The following is a 17237-nucleotide window of genomic DNA, read 5'->3' as shown; positions in this document are numbered from 1 at the left end:
GCTATGTGGCAGTCGTGCAGGCCCGCTTCCAGGCCTTGCTGTGTATGTCAATTGACACACACAGCACAGTTTAACCTTTCCCCCCACACTCTCCTAACTGGCTCTGATTGACAACAGCAGGAGCAAATGGCTCCTGCCTATCTCCAGTGAGGAGAGAGAGTCGCTGCTCTCGGGCATAGTGTCCAACCCCATGACTAAGCTCCAAGGAGCAAACCAACACATGGGGGCGTCGCCTGGCAGCCTGGTAGCCCCAGTTGAGGTTGTCACTTTACCACTGAATACCTGCGTGAATGTCTAGCATCGGGGGATTTTCTCCTCTTTTTCTCTAGCTCTTGGGCACAGTGTTGGATCAAGATCAGACTCAGGTAAGTATATAGGGGGCTGGGGAGGGGGGAGGAGCCGCAGACAAGGTTTTTTTAATGCATAGAATGCATTGGGGTAAAAAACATTCTCCCTTTTAGAACCACTTTAAAAATGTTCCTATTGCTCCACCTTAGTGACACACTGAATTCACCCAACTACAAAACTACTGTAGTTAAAAAAAGCGTTTTTGAATTATCTAAGCCACAAAAGTAAAGATTGTGTAAGGGTTTTTTAATTGGAGGGGGGAGGGGTGGAGAAGGGCTTTGGTGTTAGCAGCTACTTTTAAAAGGTAAAGCAAAAACCCCTTTCCATCTAGAATGCATATTTTAGCCAGTGGCTCAGCATAGTCTAAGTGATTCTTTTGCTTTGACATCTTCATCCTTATTACTTGTTTTCCATGAAAGAATACCTTTTACAAGGTTTTAATATTCTCATTGTAGGTATATTAGGTTTAGTATAAATCTTGGAGATAATTGTTTTCAATATCACACAGGTAGTGTAGCAATTGGCAGAAATCAAAGTTGCAGTGTGAAATATATATATATATATATATATATATATATATATATATATATATATATATATATATATATACATATATACATAATTTACATTTCATTTTAATGTGGAAAAACAGTGATTGAATAAGACATTTTTATTGAATTCCACATAATAATAAAATGTAAATTTTAAAAAACCCAAAATCTCAGTGGGACTAATATATTGTATTTGTCAATAAAAATTGCCTGCGTGGATCGAATTCCACATATTCTTCTCTGCTCTAATCATATTTTGTCTTCTTATTGAAACACACATTTCACAGTATGTGATGGCTCAGATTTCTGCACTCAAGTCTCAGTATATTTTGTTTTCCGAGCAGAGACTACGAGAGTAATTTGATATTTTAATGGAAATCAAAAGTCACAGTAAATTATTGGTGATGATTGCTGGAATTGAGGAATTTAGCTTGATCGTTTCCTGACACAAAAAGCTGCCACATTTCTCAACCATTTGATTTGCATTTGGATGTCTTTTAAATTGTATAGATGAAAATGTAGCACAAATGTCAGAGACGGAAGGAATCTATGTGGAATTGGTGCTGAAGAACCTCTGCCATATGTTTATTATCTTTGACCTTAAGTGTATGACGTCAAAGAAACATTGGATTTAATAGAGGTTTAATAAAAAAAATTGTTATGATTTGTATGGGCAGTGTAGTACAGTACTGTCTTAGAGAGTTCATTTACTCTTGATCAATATTACTTGATTGTGCCGAGATGCCTGAGCTGTGACTATAACCTAAACTGAGGCCCTAACACTAGTAATACACATGAGATTAAAGAAGGTTGGATGACCAGATACGATGTGACCACTGAATGTTCATATTTGTTTAAGAAATCGGTGCATGGACATGGCTGTCTTTACAATAGAGTTTAAAGACACATATGATATTGGCCTGATTGCAGAGAAACAATAGTGATGGATTTAGAAAAGCCAGTCTGGCCATTCAGCTATTTCCCTAAGAATGATTGGGAGGATGTGTCTTGCGGTAATCTGAAAGCATTACTATTTTTTGCCAAAATATCCACAAGTAGTAGTGGCGATGTTCAATGATAATCTTATGCAAAATGGAAATTGTGGGTGATCAAATGAGAGTACCAGTTGACAACTTGCTTGAGATATAAGAGTTTCACCTGTGGATTTTTCTCTTCACCTGTGGATATTACAGTTACTAGTTAAAGTGGAACTTCACAAAAAAAAGGAAGTTCCGCTCTTCCTCTTCTTCGACTTTCCTCTCCTAGTTTTGACAGATACCCGCTCCCCACTTCCGCTGGAATCGCCTAGGTGATCCCACCCCATTCCATCCCTGCCTGCACATGCACATCATAGGTCACAAGAGGCTGCAGGACCATTCACACAGGGCTGCGTAGTTAGCAAATGCTCAGAAGGGAGCTGGCTGTGAAGCCACAAGGCTGGTTCCCACACTCGGCATGGTAGCGCTGAGCCCCCAACGACTGATGAAGAACCGGCCTGGGTGAGTACAGTCCTGGACAGATAAGTGTTGTTGTATTATTAAAAGTCAGCAACTACAGTATTTGTAGTTGCTGACTTTAATATTTTTCTAAAGTAACTGTAGTTACTATAATAAGCTAAGATTACAATAAAAAAAAACGGTTATAGATTGATAACAGTTACTTTACACACAATAGCAGCAGGAGGGTGGGGAGCAGATGGGCACTGATTCAATAGATGACAGGCAGGGGGAGAGCAGCGGGATGACAGAGACACGTTAACTGACCATGGGATCAGCAGCCATGATAACCATGGTCAGCACACACTGGGAGACACAGGAACAGGCAGAATCGACTAGGTATTTTACAGTATAGAGAGGAACAAATGACTCCGCACAAGCACTGTGCTGTATATCCTGCTTTAAAGAAACTGGATCTTTTTTTTATAGGGTTACAACCATTTTAATTATTTATTTATTTTTTTGCAAAAAGGAAATAGACAGTTGTACAATTTAATAAAGCAGAACAATCCTGAGAGGTGTACAAAGTGCATAAGTCCATCCAGAAAAGGCAATATGCCATCTCATAGAAATATGTCCAAAACAGAAAAGTCAAATTCAACCTGGCTAAGACTGTATAGTTAAGGCACAAGACATACAGTGAGTATAAAAAGTCTACACACTTAGAATGGCAGGTTTCTGTGATGTAAAAAAAATTAGACAAAGATAAATAATTTCAGAACTTTTTCCACCTTTAATGTGACCTATAAACTGTACAACTCAGTTGAACAACAAACTGAAATCTTATAAGTGGGAGGGAAGTAAAAATTTAAAATGTAATTAATATGGTTGCATAAGTGTGCACACCCTTAAACTAATACTTTGTTTAAGCACATTTTGATCTTATTACAGCACTGAGTCTTTTTGGATATGAGTCTATCAGCATCTTGACTTGGCAATTTTTGCCTACTCTTCTTTGCAAAAACACTCCAAATCTGTCATATTGCGAGGACATCTCCCGTGCACAGCCCTCTTCAGAACACCCCCAGAGATTTCCAATCAAATTCAGGTCTGGGCTCTGGCTGGGCCATTCCAAAACTTTGACCTTCTGGTGATTTGGATGTATGCTTTCGTCATGTTGAAAGATGAAGTTTCTCTTCATCTTCAGTTTTCTAGAAGAAGGCTGAAGGTTTTGTGTCAATATCGACTGGTATTTGAAACTGTTCATAATTCCCTCTACCTTGACTAAGGCCTCGTACAGACGACTGGTTTTCCCGTCTGGAAAACTGCCATGAGAGCTTTTGGCCGGGAAAACCGTCCGTGTGTATGCTCCCATCAGGAAAACTGCCGGAAAAAAAGAGAATCAGCTCTCTTTTTTCCCGCCAGGATTCCCGGTGGTTTTTAACCCGACAGTTTTAGTATGGGAAACACTGTGATGGAGCATACACACGGCCGGGATTCTCGACCAAAGCTCTCATGGCAGTTTTCCTGTCAGGGAACCCGGTCGTGTTTAGGGGGAAAAAGTTACCAAGCAGGTTCTCGGTTTTCCCGGCAGACTTTTTACCGCTGGGAATTCTGTACGTGTGTACGAGGCTTTAGGCCCCTGTTCCATTGAAGAAATACAGCCCCAAAGCATGATGCTGCCACCACCATGCTTCATGGTGGGTATGGTGTTCTTTTGGTGATGTGCAGTGCTGTTTTTGCACTAGACATATGTTTTGGAATTATGGCCAAAAAGTTCAACCTTGGTTTCATTGGACCATAACACATTTTCCCCACATGCTTTTGGGAGACTTCAGATGTGTTTTTGAAAAATTTGGCCTGGCTTGGATGTTTTTCTTGGTAAGAAAAGGCTTCCGTCTTGCCACTCTACATCATATCCCAGACATATGAAGAATACGGAAGATTGATGTCACATGTACCACACAGCCAATACTTGCCAGATATTCCTGAAGGTCTTTTAACGTTGCTGTAGGCCTATTGGGAGTTCCTTGACTAGTTTTCTTCTCGTCTTTTCATCAATTTTGGAGGGACATCCAGTTCATGGTATTGTCACTGTTGTGCCATATTTTCTCCACTCAATGACTTCACTGTGTTCCATGGTATATCTAATGTCTTGGAAATTCTTTTGAGGGAAGATAAGTAAAGATGGGTAAAGGAAGGGGAATAAACAGTAGTAAATACAGTGGGGGAAATAATTATTTGATCTCCTGCTGATTTTGTAAGTTTTCCCACTTACATATGTAGCGCTCACCCCCGAAGGAGCCGCTGGTTATAGAATAGGGATGGCGTGTTACCTCTACGAGCGTCTAGGGGTAGATAGATGAGAGCAGCAATGATGGAATGTCCAAACAGCAGGTGTCTTTCTTGTGCTTTTATTCAGGGAAAACAATAAACTTGAGGTAGATAGATGAAAGATGGGTGAGGAGGAGAATTGCAGATTCAGGCCTAACAGCAACGGAAACAATCCTGCTTCCAACGATACTTTAATTTTGTCGCCACTCCAGCCGGAGTGGGTATAGTGTACCTGGACAGGCCTCTCACACCGACCTGGCAGCCAGGGTATCACTCGGAACCTTGAGAAGTGACACAAGTCTCTGCCACAGACTTGGTAGGAATGAACTTTAGAGTGGAACTTCTGCCACAGGCCCCCTTCTCTGGAATGTAGATAGTGAAGTAAATCTTGCTCAGAAATATTAATGCCCGAATCACCCTCAGGTAGTTTTCTTAGTTTGGGTCACCGACTGACAGGTTGCTGACATCCAACCTCCCAGTGTCCGGTCACCCCGTACCCCGATGAATTGTCGAGGCCCTGTTGGATTGCCTGCCTCTCTTGGCTCTCCTCAGGCTGACTCCTCAGCGAACAGCTATCTCGCTTGGGATCTCTTCTCAGAACTTGGGAACCCAGTAGATCACTGGGGCCCCACCATAGCTTCAGTTGTCCCGGGCCATTGTGGTCCCGGAACCAAGAACACCGCGTAGCATGTGTGCCCCGGTCTGGTAGGCCATATCGCCATGGCCCGTGATGTGTGGTCACCCTGAAGGTGGGTGCCACACCCGGAACAAGAACTGGACTCCCGCCTAATGGCGTCCGCTCCAGAAGTACCCTCCCCAGCATGCCCCGTGAGGGAAAACCCCTCTCGATTGGCTGCTGGCAAGAGGCACTCCAGCCTGAACTCCACTGCCGCCCCGGGGTGGTAAAGCACCTCAGGAACACAGAATGAACCGACAGCACAGCCCAGCTAGAACAGAGGCCCAATTTGCACAAATCACTTGGATGAGAGCTAACTAACTCTGTCATCCCCCTCTACATTTAGAATATCAATCAAAAATCCAGAGAAAACCCACACAATACAAATGTTATAAATTGAGATGCAGTTCAGTGAGTAAAATTTGTAAAAAAAAGTATTTGATCCTACTAACCAACAATAATTCTCCCACATACTGAATACAGTATATTGTACAAAAAATATAAAGTAGGCGCTAATTAAACTACATGCATCCTATAATTGACGTGCTAAGTACCAAAAAAATGCACAAAGTAGTAGCACAAAAAAATCCACAAAGATGCTGTGTAAAAAACGTTTTCATTAATACCAGTGTTCTATCAGTGATAACTTGGTGCATGTACATTCAGACATTAAAATTAATGTGGTAATCACTATTGTGCAGTGCCAAAAACAAAAAAGGCACAGAAAAAATGCACAAAAAAATTCCTGATGAAGCTATACAGTGAAATTCATAGTGAAATGCCGTCGCTATTACCATGGACCGCATTTGATGTCACGTCCATTTGAGCAGTGAGACGCATGCCCAAATCTGGTGGGACTGACAGCGACTTTGGGGTAGATCCACAAAGAAATTACGCCGGCGTATCTATTGATATGCCGGCGTAATTTCAAAATCCCTGCGTCGTATCTTTGTTTTGAATCCTCAAAACAAGATACGATGGCATCTCGGCTAGATCCGACAGGCGTACGTCTTCGTACGCCGTCCGATCTAAGATGCAATTTTTCGGCGGCCGCTAGGTGGCGTTCCCGTCGTAATCCGCATTGAGTATGCAAATGAGCTATTTTTTTTCCGTCGTCTTCTGCATTCGGCTTTTTCCGGCGTATAGTTAAAGCTACTTTACTGAGGCGTACTCAATGCTAAGTATGGCCGTCCTTCCCGCGTACAATTTTGATTTTTTTTTACGTCATTGCGCAGTTCCAAAAAAACTTTGTTTATGTCGGGTCACAACGTATTAACATAAAACATGCCCCCATTAGATCCATTTGAATTCCGCGCCCTTACGCCGCGAGAGATACACTACGCCGCCGTAACTTACAGCGCAAATTCGTTGAGGATTCAAACAAAAGCAAAGTAAGTTACAGCAGCGTAGCGTATCTTACATACGCTGCGCCCGGCGCAGATGTATGTGGATCTGCCCCATTGTCTGTACCATTGTAATGGCAGTGTGTTGGATATTATCCTTTGAACTAAAACGTTTCTACTGGTCGAGCTGGTTCCCGTCTGGACACCCTGACATGTACGCGCATATATTTTTTAATAAAAGGAGCAACTGTGAGCTGGAAAGGAAAAAAATTGGAACCCCATGCTGAGAGATTGTAATAATATCATTACACATGCTTTGTGGTCCAGCAGGCCTTTGGGCTCTGGTGAGGGAGCATTTGCATTATTGGAATCCTATAAAGATGCACGGTGGACTCATTTTAATTAAAGTGCAAGGACTTGGTCACAGTTGAATAAGGACTTCAATCTGCATATTTTTACAGCACTTTTCATCTTTGATATGTAAATGCACTAAGCTATCACTTATAGAACACTAATATTTAGAATTTTTTCACAGCACCTTTAAGAAACTTTGTGTGCGATTTTTTTTTTTTTTTTTTTTGTGTGCATTTTTTTTTGTGCGTTTTTAGTTTTTTTGGCCTTGTACAATAGTGATTACCACATTGTTTTATTTTTTTAATTTATATGCTTAGTTATCACTGATAGAACACTGGTATTAACGAAAAAGGTTTTTACACAGCATCTTTGTGGCATTTTTGTGCAACTTTTTTGTGCATTTTTTGTTGTTTTAGGTATTGCACAATAGTGATTATCACAGTGAGTGTAATCTTTAATACTTGGCACATGTCAATTTTAGGATGCATTTAGTTTAATTGGTGCCTATTTTATATTTTTTGTATGATTAGTGTGATTTACACTTAAAGGGGCAGCTGTCACACAGATTTACAAAGGGTTGGCGTCTTTTATATTTTGGAATAATTGGATACAGTATGTGCTCATGTGGTACACAGATTAGCCCTGTCAATTTAACAAGGTGCTCCTAACCACAACTCATTATGTGTATAAAAGACATCTGTCCACAGAATATCTTAATTCCTTTCAAACCTCACTATCATGGGCAAGATCAAAGAGCTGTCAAAGGAACAAGATTGTAGACCTGCACAAGGCTTTAATGTGCTACAAGACCATCAGCAAGAAGCTTGGTGAAAAGAAGACAACTGTTGGAGAAATAATTTGTAAATGGAAGAAATACAATACAAAATAACCATCAATCGCCCCCAGTCTGACTATTCCTGCAAAATTTCACCTCATGGGGTAAGAATGATCATGAGAAAGGTGAGGGATTAGCCCAGAACTACACAGGAGGAGTATTGTAATTGGTCTTAAGGCAGTTGAAACTACAGTCACAAAACAAACCATTGGTAACACAATACGGCGCAGTGCCTGCGAGGACCCCCTCAAGAAGGCACATGTACAGGCCCATCTGAAGTTTGCCAATAACATCTAAATGATTCCAAGAAGGATTGCGAGAAAGTGCTGTGGTCAAATGAGACCAAAATTGAGCTCTTGGGCATTAACTTGACTCGTCTGGTTTTGAGGAAGAAAAATGCTGACTATGGCCCTAATAACACCATTCCTACAGTCAAGCACAGGGGGTTGAAACATTATACTTTGGGGCTGTTTCTCTGCTTAAGGTATAGGCCGACTTTGCCACATTGAGGGGCCAACGGTCAGGGCCCATGTATTGTAAAATTTTGCATGGGAACCTTTTTCCCAGAACAGGTCTTTTAGCATGACAATGACCCAAAACATACTGCCAAGGCAACAAAGGAGTAGCTCAAGAAGAAGTACATTAAGGTCACGGGGTGGCCTAGCCAGTCTCCAGACCTTAATCCTGTACATAAGTTATGGAGGGAGCTGAAACTTCGAGTTGCCAGGCGACAGCCAAGAAACTTTATGGATTTTGAGAAGATCTGTAAAGAGGAGTGTACCAAAATCCCTTCTGAGATATGTGCAAACCTGGTAACCAACTACAAGAAACGTCTTACCCCTGTGCATACCATCAAGGGTTTCTCCACAATTATTTTACTCACTGAACTGCAACTCAATTTATAACATTTGTATCATGTGTTTTTGTTGGTTGCTATTCTGTCTCTATCATTTAAAATACACCTATGACAAAAATTATAGACCCCTAACTACTTGCCGACCAGCCGCCACAGTTATACAGCGGCAGGTCGGCTCGGCTGCACGAGATCACGTAGCTATACGTCATCTCACGTTCCAGGCAATAGGGGCGCGTGCGCCCGGCGGGCACCCGCGATCGCTCGTTACAGAGCAAAAACCGGGAGCTGTGTGTGTAAACACACATCTCCCGGTCCTGTCGGGGAGAAATTACGGATCGTCTGTTCATACAATGTATGAACAGCGATCAGTCATTTCCCCTAGTCAGTCCCACCCCCCCTTCAGTTAGAACACACACAGGGAACATAATTAACCCCTTCCTCGCCCCCTAGTGTTAACCCCTTCCCTGCCAGTGGCATTTTTATAGTAATCCAATGCATTTTTATAGCACTGATCGCTATAAAAATGCCAATGTTAATAAAAATGCCATAAAACTATCCCCTATTTTGTAAACGCTATAACTTTTGTGCAAACCAATCAATAAACGCTTATTGCGATTTTTTTTTACGAAAAATATGTAGAAGAATACGTATCGGCCTAAACTGAGGAAACAAATATTTTTTTAATATATTTTTGGGGATATTTATTATAGCAAAGATTAAAAAATAATTATTTTTTTTCAAAATTGTCACTCTATTTTTGTTTATAGCGCAAAAAATAAAAACAGCAGAGGTGATCAAATACCACCAAAAGAAAGCTCTATTTGTGGGAAAAAAAGGATGCCAATTTTGTTTGGGAGCCACGTCGCATGACTGCGCAATTGTCAGTTAAAGCAATGTAGTGCCGAATCGCAAAAAGGGGCCCGGTCATTGACCAGCAATATGGTCCGGGGCTGAAGTGGTTCATTTCTATGTAAGTGAGCAGACTTACAAAAAAATTAGTTTTTTTCCCCACTGTATTAATGGGTTATGTGGTTGAGAGGAGAGTACACCACCAGAGGTGGGACCCGAGTACAATTATAACATAATCAAAGCTACTCAAGAGGCTGATAAGAATGTCTGATAGGCTGACGAGTATATAACGTCAGCCCAATAGAACCAGATACTTAATATTAGATACTCTAAGTACAGTGTTATTGAAAACCATTAAAGGTGTCAATTGTGGTGGCATGCATTAGACATACAGTAAAATAAAAGAACATTTTATGAAGGCTTTTGAAAGAATCACTTACAGTAATCGGGCTACGCAGTGGTAAATAAGCAAACTAAAATGTGTCTTTATGAGCTTCAGAAGTACATGTCAGTGGCAGGGTTTTTCCCATATGCTAAAAATATGGCAACCAGATACGGCTTTAAAACTTTCAAGACAAGAAAACAAAAAACACTAACCAAACTCCGCCAATACATCTCTGGTTGTATTGCATTTATGGAGCAGTAGCGTGTAAGAACACTGGCTATAACAAGCAGAAAGGACAAAGTAGGGGCTCCTCCTTAATAAAAATTGTAAGCCGAAAACCTCCATTCAGAGACCCGTAAATCCAAACCTAGTATACTGTTTTTTCAGTCTTTGTGCATGCTTTTAATGCCAGAACAAAATACATAGACCACCTGGGAATTTAGCAGCTGAATACAATCACTAAACCTGGAGGCGTTTGGCTTAATATATGGTAAGAAGGTAAATGGGACCATTTTATAGCTATGGTTAACCCTTTTCTCTGGTCCTGTGATGGCACATTCTGCAATACATTTTCCACTGACGTCAGAGATTACAGAATGTTCAGCAGGATTTTGCTGTAATTGAAGAGCAGAAGTTGGAACAGTGAAATATTGTATGAAATCACAGCTCAGAAAAACACTGGCCCAGACTGAGCTATTCCAAGTTCAGTTTACTTTGTCCCAAATTTCAATATAGCTTATAAAACATCTTATGGTATAGCAGGCATGCACACTGGCTTTGCTAAAATATACAAATATCCAGGTGCATTGACAACTGCTCAAGTGGATGAGGGCTGCCAATGAGACATCAGGAGAACCACATGTGGGGTGGGGAGTGCTGTGCCATGGCAAATTAATACAATGCAACCATGGGTAAGAAAGTACAGTATCTCCATGGGAGATAAAAGGCATACAGAAGTCATGGAGCAGCCAACCAGTGGACATAATGGACCACAGCATAATGATGCTATTGTGCCTATATGTAAACACTGCTAGGTAAAGAAAATGTGAAAAATTCCTTATACCATTAGGGAACCTATATTAACCCTTTAGAAGATGTGCTGATAAACAAAAAAAATGTTTTGTTTTTTATTTTAGTGCAACATAATGTCCTTATTGGAAGTAAACAAATCCAATTGCCAAGTGCTGAGTGATTCTAAAAGTGCTTTGTGCTCTTGTTGTATGCCGTGATCACTGCAATCCGTGCTCTTATACACCCCGCACTCACCAACTTTTTCACCCCTTCTTAGGGTCTGGTGCCTTCACAGTATAGGCCACTGTGTAGCCCTCTGGCCGTTACTCGTCCCCCTGCGCTGATGATGTTAGTCCAGTAATAGCTCATACATAGGAGAGAAAGGAGCCCCAGATAGTGTAGTATAGTTTTATACTTTAAATAAACAAAAAATGGGTACTCACATGTAGACAAAAACAGTATGGCATATAATGTGGATAACAGTCTGATGCCTGGAAACGATGTGACGTTCGTAGCGTGTTCTACCGGTTTTGTTGTGTAACTTCATCTGGAACACGCTGAGCGTCACTTTCACTTCCTTTTTATAGCAGACCGTGACCTGTCTTCCACCATTTTGGGTGTGATATTGAAGACTGGAGCCTGAAATATATCGCCCACCATTTTGGGTAGGTTTTTGAAGACAGAAGACCACAAATAGTCAGGCAGCGGCCATGTTTGGTGGGATTTTGGAGACATAAGTCTTACTCCCTATAATTAAATTGTTAGTATTAGCCTGTCGGCCGTTTAAATTATTGGAGACACAGATCAATACAAGGTTGTAAAACATGCTATGCGTTACTGGAATCTTATAACGTCTAATCCCCAGGTCACGATGTGCTATATTAAGACGGATAACAACAAGCTAAAAAAATTGGTCAAAATTAGGTTAAAAAAATTTGTTAAAAAAATATTAAATACAGTATATATGTGCCATGGTAATGCACTAATCCTATTATGTTCCTACATCAATTAAGGCGAAAATAAACCAGGAATAAAGACTATGCATGAATCAATAAAATTAAATGTGGTGATATATTTTAAATAAAAATAAATATGAACAAGGAATATTCCTACTATCCAAATACCCCCTACCATTTGTGTGATTACATTGGAAGTGTCTTGGGTGGAAGATAATTATAAAACCTAATAAAATGGGAATTAGGAAAAAAAGAATAAGTGTTAAAACAAATTTTTTCTAACAAATTCCTAACAAATTGGTTAGGAAACAGTTAAGATCTAGATCTATGTTCATGCCTGAGGGCTGGAGAGTGTCTAGCTGAAAAATCCATCGGGTCTCATTCTGAGATACTTTAACCACTTACTTACTGGGCACATATACCCCCCTCCTGCCCAGGTGAAATTTCAGCTTCCGGCACTGCGTCGCTTTAACTGACAATTGCGCAGTCGTGCGATGTGGCTCCCAAACAAAATTGACGTACTTTTTTCCCACAAATAGAGCTTTCCTTTGGTGGTATTTGATCACCTCTGCGGTTTTAATTTTTTGCGCTATAAACAAAAAAAGAGCGGCAATTTTGAAAAAAAAATCAATATTTTTTACTTGTTGCTATAATAAATAGCCCAATTAAAAAAAAAAATGTTTTCTCAGTCTAGGCCGATACGTATTCTTCTACATATTTTTGGTAACAAAAAAAAAAAATCGCAATAAGCGACTGGTTTGCGCAAAAGTTATAGCGCCTACAAAATAGGGGACAGAATTATTTTTTTTTCTATTTTTTTTTTTTTTTTTTACTAGTAATGCCGGCGATCTGCAATTTTTATTGGGACAGCGACATTATGACACATTTTTGGCACCATTCACATTTATACTGCGATCAGTGCTATAAATATGCACTAATTACTGTTTAAATGTGACTGGCAGGGAAGGGGTTAACACTAGGGGCGAGGAAGGGGTTAAATGTGTACCCTGCATAGTGTTTCTAACTGTGGGGGAAGGGGACTGACTGGGAGAGGTGACCGATCTGTGTCCCTATGTACAAGGGACACAGCATCTCCCTGACAGGATGTGGATCTGTGTGTAACCGCCGATCGCGGGTGCCTGGCGGACATCGCGGCCGCCAGGCACGCGCATCGGCATCTCAGTGATGCGGTGGGCACACACGCGCCCCCCAGTGGCTGGAGGCCGGAGCCCGTATATAGACGGCCTCTTGGCAATTGGGATCCACACTGTGGCCGTACAAAGTCGTACGACCGGCAGCTAGTGGTTAATCTTTTTATTTTCCACTCTCCAATGTCCCTTAATCTTAACAATTCCATAGAAGATCATACATGTGGGGTCCCGGTTGTGGTAATCTCTGAAATGTCTGCAAACACTGTGTTTGTTAAACCCGTTTTTGATATTGGTTATGTGTTCCCGTATTCTGATGTGTAACTCTCTTGTGGTTCTGCCCACATATTGCTTCCGGCATGGACATTCAATGACATAAGTTACATGGGTGCTTTTACATTTAATCATTTTGTTTATGTTATGTTCAGATCCATTAGCTAAAGAGGTGATCATTGTCCATCTGTACATAAAGAGCCGTCCAATCAACTTTTTTGCTGCATTTGGTTGAATCTGGGCTGATCGTATATCTCTAAACACTGCAGAATTAATTTGTCTGCTTCTATCACGTCATCAATAAACACCAATGACCCAGTGCCACTGGAAGCCATGCATGCCCATGCCATCACACTGCCTTCACCATGTTTTACAGATGACATTGTGTGCTTTGGATCATGAGCTCTGTTCCACGCCTTCTCCACACTTTTTTCTTCCTGTCATTCTGGTACAGATTAATCTTAATTTCATCCATCCAAAGAATGCTTTTCCAGAACTGGTCTGGCTTTTTTAGATGTTTTTTGGCAAAGTCTAATCTGGCTTTACTATTCTTCAGGCCTATGAATGGTTTTCACCTGGTGGTGAGCCCTGTGTATTTGCACTCATGAAGTCTTCTCTTGATTGTAGACTTTGACAATTATATGCCCACCCCCTGGAGAGTGTCCTTCACTTGTCTGGATGTTGTGAATAATTTTTTCTTTACCATAGAGAGGATCCTGCGATCATTCACCACTGTTTTCTTATGTGGACGTCCATGCCTATTTATGTTGCTGAGCCCCACCAGTGCATTCTTTTCCTCAGGATTGACCAAACTGTGGATTTGGCCACTCCTAATGTTGCTGCTATCTGATGCATTTGTTTCGTTTTGAAGGTTTACAATGGCCTGTTTTACTTGCGTGGACAGCTCCTTTTGAAAACATGATTTAGATTCACAGCAAAAGATTCCAAATGCAAATACCACACTTAGAATCAACTCCAGACATTTTACCTGCTTAATTGATGAATAAATAATGGAGTAGCCCAAACCTGGCCATGAAACAGCTGTTGATTAAATTGTCCAATTACTCTTGGTCCCTTGAAAATGGGGGGTGGCTATTCTTAAGAGCTGTAATTCCTAAACTTTTACTCCGAATTGGATGTACATACCCTCAAATTAAACCTGGGAGTGTGCACTTTCAGCCCATATCCATTATATAACTATAGCTTGAATACATTTTGTTAAATACCTGAAAAAATTGTGCCTGTGTCCAAATATATATGGACCTAACTGTATTCAACAATTAAAGGAGAAGTAAAAGCCAAAACTCGTTTGGCTGTACTTCTCCTGTGGATCACAGGAGTGCAATTTGTTGTGCACTCCTGTGACTCGAAGCCTGCTGATGTCACAGAGCCGGTCCAGGCTGGGGAAAGATCACAACCATATCTGCCCAGAAGCCTGGACCAGCACCTGGAGAGCTGCTGAGAGCCTGGACCAGTCGCTCCTGCCCCCTCCACAGCTCAGCACTAGCAGTCATCAGCTTTCTGAGAACTGAGCAATCAGCGATGTTGATTGCTTGGTTCTCAGTCTTTTTTTTTTAACAGAGATGTTTTATTGAGAAAACAAATCAGGTTTACATTGTCACAGATAAATATAGGTACAGTCAAATACAAAAGAAAAGTTACAGGACCGCCTCAGGAACTTAGAGCAGGATAAAATTACTAAGTGTAATACCATAGCAGGGGGAAAAACATCATATCCCGCACCCAGCCAACCCTCCCCCGAACCCCAAGGGAGAAGACATATATTCATACCAGGATTCATACTCAGCCCCCGCCCCCCCAAGGGTCACCTGAGGGAAAAGAAGTGGGAATAGGATAAAAACAGGCACCCCTCGGAGGGGGGGGGGGAAAGGGGCAGGGGGGGAGAGCGCAAAGCAGAGCGGGTGAAAATCACATGTCACTGATCACATAAAACATCACCAAGTATTCAGGTACAGCATATTATTCGGACCAAAACCAAACCTTAACCCCTGGCATCAATCCATCCAGACCACACCTTGTCAAACTTTGCTGGGCACTGTCTACTTTCATAAGTGATCCTGTAAAGTGGTAGAACGTTGTTGATAGTCTGGGTCCTTGGTTCTCAGTCTTAGAGCCAGAATTGGACCGATGCTGCATCCACCTAGGTAGTAAAAAATCTTGAACGTTTCTTATAAGCCCAATGTGGGTAAAACGTGTCAGAGGGGTGTATCCAATGGGCTGGAATCTAAACTGAAGCCCGTCTTTCATTTACCTTACATTGGAGTTGAATACAGTGTGCGGCGGTACCTGCATGCCATATTAACCACTTAATCACCGCCTCATAGCCAAATTACGGCTACAGGGCAGTTCCTTAACTCTGGGAGGACGTCCATGGACGTCCTCCCAGAATCGCGCTCCCGAATCGCGGTAAATTACAGCTGATAGCGGCTGTTTACCACGTGATCGCTCCGTCCAATGACAGATCGATCACATGTAAACAAACCGGCGTCATTTGATGACACCGGTTCCTCCCTCCTCTCTCTGTACCGATTGGTACAGTGTGAGAGGAGAGAGCGGGTGTCAGCAGTGCTGTGGGCTGGATCTGTGACTATTGCAGTCACAGATCCAGCCATCCCTGCAATACCCTGTGCAATACTCTACAATACCCCTGCGCAGTACTCTGCAATACCCCCTGCGCAGTACTCTGCAATACCCCCTGCGCAGTACTCTGCAATACCCCCTGCGCAGTACTCTGCAATACCCCCATGCGCAATACTCTGCAATACCCCCTGCGCAATACTCTGCAATACCCCCTGCGCAATACTCTGCAATACCCCCGCACAATACTCTGCAATACCCCCGCACAATACTCTGCAATACCCATACTCTGCAATACCCCCTGCGCAGTACTCTGCAATACCCCCTGCGCAGTACTCTGCAATACCCCCTGCGCAATACTCTGCAATACCCCCTGCGCAATACTCTGCAATACCCCCTGCGCAATACTCTGCAATATCCCCTGAGCAATACTCTGCAATACCCCCTGCGCAGTACTCTGCAATACCCCCTGCGCAATACTCTGCAATACCCCCTGCGCAATACTCTGCAATACCCCCTGCGCAATACTCTGCAATACCCCCTGCGCAATACTCTGCAATACCCCCGAACAATTTTCAGATATTGGCACCATAGCTTGTGGATGCTATAACTTTCATAAAGACCAAATAATATTCACCAATTTGTACTTATTTTTACCAAAGATATGTAGCAGTATAAATTCTGGCCAAAATGTATGAAGAAAAATTACAAATTTGATAAATTGTATAACAGAAACAAAGAAAAATTCATTTTTTTACAGGATTTTCAGTATTTTTTTATTTTATAGCGCAAAAAAAAACAAACAACGGTGATTGAATACCACCAAAAGAAAGCTCCATTTGTTGGAAAAAAAGGACAACAATTTCATTTGGGTACAGTGTTGTATGATTGAGTAATTGTCATTCAAAATGTGAGAGCACCGAAAGCTTAAAATTGGTCTGGTTATTAAGGGGGTTTAAGTGCCCAGTGGTCAAGTGGTTAAGGAAAATATCTGTTGATGTTTCTAGAATTGCTGTGCCCTTGCCATTTTCTGTGACCTGAAAAAAAAGCACAAAGAACAATATCTGTATTGTGTAAACTGCTAGTCCCATCCATCCACCATGTAATAGATATAAACAAAGGCAGAAATGTTTTAATTCTAGCCTGCATGCCAACTATGACTGCCCCATAGATACAGTGGAAAACAGACACAAAGGGACAGGAAGTTTGATATTTGCAATATTACCAGATGAAAAATAAAGGAAAAAGACTGAGAAAAAGAAAACGCATACATCTACTACTACT

At 41.5% G+C, this 17237-nt stretch overlaps 1 protein-coding gene across 1 annotated transcript in view; it reads left to right on the top strand.

Annotated features, from left to right (window-relative positions):
* Positions 1 to 17237, top strand: part of C1H5orf63 (chromosome 1 C5orf63 homolog) — a 108165-nt gene that overhangs the window by 75522 nt on the left and 15406 nt on the right. The window lies entirely within an intron of this gene.

Source organism: Rana temporaria, chromosome 1, assembly GCF_905171775.1.
Source record: "Rana temporaria chromosome 1, aRanTem1.1, whole genome shotgun sequence".
Lineage (NCBI taxonomy): Eukaryota > Metazoa > Chordata > Amphibia > Anura > Ranidae > Rana > Rana temporaria.
The sequence above is the reverse complement of the archived record's forward strand: the minus strand, read 5'-3'. Positions and strand labels throughout refer to the sequence as shown.